At 34.0% G+C, this 6,101-nt stretch overlaps 2 long non-coding RNA genes across 2 annotated transcripts; one reads left to right on the top strand and one right to left on the bottom strand.

The window, feature by feature from the left end:
- The first annotated feature begins 117 nt into the window (after window positions 1–117).
- On the top strand, window positions 118–5,915 carry LOC107989233 (uncharacterized). The gene is made up of 3 exons (XR_001760744.2): window positions 118–242; window positions 2,236–2,275; window positions 5,825–5,915. It is a non-coding gene; the product is annotated as an uncharacterized LOC107989233 (long non-coding RNA).
- Window positions 236–6,037, bottom strand: LOC112487932 (uncharacterized). Its single transcript, XR_003051500.1, has 3 exons — window positions 5,903–6,037; window positions 3,975–4,015; window positions 236–1,811 (listed from the first exon to the last, which is right to left on the bottom strand). It is a non-coding gene; the product is annotated as an uncharacterized LOC112487932 (long non-coding RNA).
- Between the last annotated feature and the right edge of the window lie 64 nt (window positions 6,038–6,101).

The following is a 6,101-nucleotide window of genomic DNA, read 5'->3' as shown; positions in this document are numbered from 1 at the left end:
TCGCGCGTGCTTTACTAACGCCAGCTTACGTCAAAAATACAAATGCGGATACTGAATACGGTATTCCAAAAAAGAAATAGACAACAAAGTATTTATTTAGGGAAGTAAAAAGTAAAAAAAAAAAAGACTTATGTTGAGTTTGTAGTTCGCAGGTCGCCGTGCTTAAATTATATAGCCACCGCGTCACCAATCGGACGTCCATTTTGCTAATTAGCAACAAAAGGAACAAAGCATTGCAACAGGTATTCTCACACTCACACAAGTAAAATACGTTTTCCTGTTGCATGTAGCAAATGAAATACATTGTACTGAACTGTAGTAGAGTAGAGTTTTTTTTTAAACTTTTTAAAATGTTACTTTATACAGAATTTCATACGTTTATGAAATAGTTAACCTTTTTTCACTGTATTTCATGTAGCAGCTAATAAAACCCATAAATATTTTTGCTTTAATTAGATTGAGCATAAATAATTTAGTCAGCTTAATATTATTTGCAGAACCAACAACAAAAACTAACTTTTTGTTTTGTTCTATGCTAGTTCCCTGCTTGGGATAGCGATGTGGCACCTGTGCTAACACTAACCAACAATTCAATGAGGCAACGACGTTTAGAGTTCTTTAAATGCTAAATATTCAGGCTATTCAACTCATTTAACAAACAAGTCTGATAAAAGAGGACACCTCATTTAATTTTATTTTTTAAAGAAGAAAAAGTGTTTATTTGTAAATATCTATTATGCTGCTACAGTTTATTTATTTAAATTACATTTGTTCAGTAAACCTGTCTTTTGTAATAGTTTCTTGTTATATACTTAAAATGTAGTGTATGGAGTAAAATGTTTGTCTTGTGGAATTTTATTTTAAGTTTTATGTTCACAGTCCTGGTTATTTTAAAATGACTTCTTATTATTATATTACCAAAATGTACCACTCTAATACTGTATGTAACGCTGCAAGGATACTACCAATATCTTCTTTATATAGATTTTTATAATACTAATTTCCAAACAAATGAAGCTCCTTATTTTATTCTCTTATTAGGAAGAAAATTGCAGCCTTGATTCTTGTGTGACATTTTTTCAAATATTTGAAGAACAAAATTGATTTGGTTTTAAACATTAGCTGTGAGTGACAGCCATCAGGATTTTAAAGTCTTCTACTGTAAAATAAAACTTAAAACAACCGCCAAATAACACTGTGTATATATGTGGAGAACCTGGACATCAAGCACAAAGTATATTATTCTGTAAACTGTACAGTGATGACGCATAATGTCAACAACTACATTCAAAATCAAAGATTTATTCGGAGCGCCACAAAGTCATGCAAAGTGTAACAGAACTATATTTTCTTTGACGTTATGCTTTTTTGATCAGAGAACTTAAACAGAGAAAATAAATTAGGGGACGTCTTGACCGCAGCCCAAGAATCTAATAACACGGGTAATCTGTTCTATTTTGAAGAAGAAAAAAAAAAAACCCAAAACATTAACACCAGTGTTTGTGTTCTACACTATTTCACAGTCCATTATGAGTTCACTAAACCTCAGGAGTGAAAAATACAGATCTACTATCAAAAAGATGTATCAAAACGCCTAATGTCTACACAAACAGTAGCTATCAAAACCATAGTGCTGTGACAACCTGTGTTTAGTGCATGTTTAAATTACAGTAGTCTCTCACACACACATGTCAGTGTTACAGTATATACAGTACAGAACAGGTTCTTACACATTAGTGCCTTTAAGAAGGTGCTGGTTCAGTGAACGCGATGGTGCAGAACAATGAAGTCCAACGCGGTGCGTTCAAAGACTGACGGAAAAGGGAGAAGTGAAATTTATTATTTTGATTTGATATTTGATATTTCTTAAAGTGAAATTTATTATTTTGATATTTTGATTTGATATTTGATATTTCTTTAAAATAATGTCTTGTTTAATGCTGTTCTTTATTCTAGCTTACTTTTGGACAACATCCTGTTTGCATCTGCTATTAGCCCAGCAATAACCTCACTTCTGTTCTTTACTGTGCATAATTCACAATTATTTTGAGAATGATGTTGATTTTATCTAAAAATATTTTTTAATGACTGTAAATGTTTTTTTTATTTTAAGATTTTTTAAAACATTTTTTTCTTTAAATACCAGTCACCTGACTTGAAAAAAAAATCCAATACCTGTACTGCAAATTGGAGTATCTGCCCATACTAATATCAATCCCATGTTTTCTCCTGCAGGGTTGCTGAGGCGATAGTATCCTTTTACGACAAAATTAAGGTGAGCATTTGGGCTTAGGTATCGGATCAAACGAGCTAAAGTTTTTTAGTTGTTTGATCCTGATATTTTACTCAATATTGGTGTGATAGCGATCGTATTTGATCGAGCCATCCCTAGATTATAGGGATGATTATTGCATTAACAGACATATAGTGTCCATGTGTCAACTCTTGGCAATGTAAAATAATTGTTTCATCACAACAAATTGAGACATATCTCCAACAATGGTCACTGGAATAACTTGAAACTGACAAAAGATAATGAATAAAAGTGCTTTTGAATTGTGCCTCTACATAATTTTTTAAATAAAAATCAAACTAATGGCATTTGTCTGGACAAAAATGATGGTTTGTTGGTTAATTTTCAGGAAATTTTCATTCATTTCTACAAACTTTTGTCAGTGTCAAATTATTTTAGTGACTATTGTTGATTTTGATTTCATCAACAAAGGGGTACCAATAATTTTGTTGGTAAACATAAAATTCTGCATATTATTTCTCATTTACATCAGAAATAATTAATTAATAAAACAAAAATAATTTAACTGACAGCAGCTTTCCCTTCAATAAATTGTGCTAAAAAAAACTTTTAACTTTAAAGCATTACCTTTCAGAGTCCAAATGCTGTTTCAGTATCAGGTGAAAAAACTAAAGAAGAGAAAGAGGAAAAAATAATCAAAAGCATGTAACACAATTTTAACACCAGTCAGTCAGTATAACAACAGTTAAAGTTATAAAGAGAGTTCAGCTTTGAAAGAGACACTCACTTCACCAGAAACGCCAATTGCCAATATAGGCGCGCTTGTTTAAACGTACAGTTTGTAAAATATATAGTTTGGTAAGCTAAAGGATGTTTGTACATTTTTGTTCATCAGCAGATATGCTATGCTCTGTATTTTATAGTTAACATTTACCCTAAAACAGTAGGTGGGAGTGAGATGCTGCCAAAAAAAAAAGGTGTGCGTTTTAAGTGTAGGCTGAACCACATTAGCCTAGCCCAGCCCGATTGGAGTATCTGCCCATACTAATATCAATCCCATGTTTTCTCCTGCAGGGTTGCTGAGGCGATAGTATCCTTTTACGACAAAATTAAGGTGAGCATTTGGGCTTAGGTATCGGATCAAACGAGCTAAAGTTTTTTAGTTGTTTGATCCTGATATTTTACTCAATATTGGTGTGATAGCGATCGTATTTGATCGAGCCATCCCTAGATTATAGGGATGATTATTGCATTAACAGACATATAGTGTCCATGTGTCAACTCTTGGCAATGTAAAATAATTGTTTCATCACAACAAATTGAGACATATCTCCAACAATGGTCACTGGAATAACTTGAAACTGACAAAAGATAATGAATAAAAGTGCTTTTGAATTGTGCCTCTACATAATTTTTTAAATAAAAATCAAACTAATGGCATTTGTCTGGACAAAAATGATGGTTTGTTGGTTAATTTTCAGGAAATTTTCATTCATTTCTACAAACTTTTGTCAGTGTCAAATTATTTTAGTGACTATTGTTGATTTTGATTTCATCAACAAAGGGGTACCAATAATTTTGTTGGTAAACATAAAATTCTGCATATTATTTCTCATTTACATCAGAAATAATTAATTAATAAAACAAAAATAATTTAACTGACAGCAGCTTTCCCTTCAATAAATTGTGCTAAAAAAAACTTTTAACTTTAAAGCATTACCTTTCAGAGTCCAAATGCTGTTTCAGTATCAGGTGAAAAAACTAAAGAAGAGAAAGAGGAAAAAATAATCAAAAGCATGTAACACAATTTTAACACCAGTCAGTCAGTATAACAACAGTTAAAGTTATAAAGAGAGTTCAGCTTTGAAAGAGACACTCACTTCACCAGAAACGCCAATTGCCAATATAGGCGCGCTTGTTTAAACGTACAGTTTGTAAAATATATAGTTTGGTAAGCTAAAGGATGTTTGTACATTTTTGTTCATCAGCAGATATGCTATGCTCTGTATTTTATAGTTAACATTTACCCTAAAACAGTAGGTGGGAGTGAGATGCTGCCAAAAAAAAAAGGTGTGCGTTTTAAGTGTAGGCTGAACCACATTAGCCTAGCCCAGCCCGGGAGAAACTGAGCATTGTAAGTAAAAACCTGAAGGTAAACCCATTTTAGTGTTGCATGGTGTAAATTCAATGATTCTCAACCATAATGATGCAGCACTAACGTGCCACGAGAGGTTGTGTGTACCATGGAAAATTAACAATATCACTTAACTGGTCTAAAAACAATTAGATATTTACTGCAAATAATTTGTCTCAGTTGGTCTGAGAGACAGCGACATGTAAGTACCATTTCACTAGGTGGCAGCAGACCCAGGAGATGGATAAAAACTAAAGAAGTGAGACTCAGAATGGTTGGACAAGACTTTCATGTGACTTTCTTGAATTCCTGCAAGTGTATCTGCGTTGTGTTCAACTAAAGAGGCCCAGGTTTCACACTGATAAAGTAAATTCAAACTAGAAGATATTTTGTATGTCATTTCCTATAGTATTTTTTTTTTTCTTACTGATCGACTGTAAGGTTTTTCTAATGTAAATGACTGTATGTGTAATGGCTAAGAAAAGGTTAAGAAAAACTGGTAAAATGATATGAAATTGGTGGATTATGTTTCATTTTAAATGATGGAGAGCTACGCACTCACAGTTGTCACATTTCCAGCTGAAAATGTTGACTTTTATCAATGGGTTTTTGATGGTGAAGCTGAATAATCCCTTACCAATAAAAAAAAAACTGAACAATCCTTTTATGTACAATAAGGTTATAATGTGTTATATCGGGGTTAGGCTAAAAAGAAGCAAAAAGGCTCAATGAAGACACCACAAAACCAGAACAGTCAGAATCACTAGACAAAGTCCAAATGTCTCTAGTTTGACAGTCACAGGGGACAGTATGAATGGACAGTGGGGGGGAAAACACGCCACAAAGAAAGAAAGAAAGACGGGATTGTTGTTTGAATCATGTGACTCTAAACCTCCTGAACTCTCTGGCGCTCAGTTCACAGCAACACTGAGAAGGAACCTTCTGTATTTTGTTGTAAATTCAGAATGTGGATTTCATTTCATTTTGCAAATTTTTAATTTTTTTTTTTTTTTAAATGCTTGAGATTTTTTTTTTTGACTAATTGTATTTCTGGAGCTACCTTTAATTTCTCTCTTGCACCTTAAACCTCCACTTCAGATTAGGGATGGCTCGATCCGATACTAAGAATCGGTATCGGTTTGATACTGGTCAAAATTTCAGGGTGGAGCTAAACAAACAAATCTATAGTTTGCCCGATCTGATACCCCAACCCAAATTCTTAAGTTAACTTTGCGCCACTTGTCGTAAACAGGGACACTATTGCCTCAGTAAAGGCTGTCTGTTGCTGGAGGAGATACTCTAAGTTGCAGTGTCAGACATGAAAAAGTTGTATCGAGCCATCCCTACTAAAAATTACACGCCTGTTTAAATGATCACAGCTTAATGTTTGAGATTTGGCTGATTTTTCTTCTTGTTTTTTATGTGGGGACACACAGCAGCGAACAGAGAGATTATTTGCCCAGTCACAACAAAACAAACCACCACATGGTGTCGTCACAAGTCATCACACCCACCGGCTACAAGCACACATGTGAGCACGTGTGTGTGTGTCTCATGAGTAGTAAGCGGACGCTTTCTTGCTGGAGTGAAGTGGGAGTCGATGCATGGCGAGAGGAGGGGGGACCCTGATGGAGCATGGAGGAGGAAAGATGAGGGCGGAGGTGAGTTTGAGCATTGTGATGTTGAAATGCTGTAAATGTTTCCTTTTTTTTT

This window comes from Cynoglossus semilaevis, chromosome 1, assembly GCF_000523025.1.
Source record: "Cynoglossus semilaevis isolate Cse_v1.0 chromosome 1, Cse_v1.0, whole genome shotgun sequence".
Lineage (NCBI taxonomy): Eukaryota > Metazoa > Chordata > Actinopteri > Pleuronectiformes > Cynoglossidae > Cynoglossus > Cynoglossus semilaevis.
The sequence above is the reverse complement of the archived record's forward strand: the minus strand, read 5'-3'. Positions and strand labels throughout refer to the sequence as shown.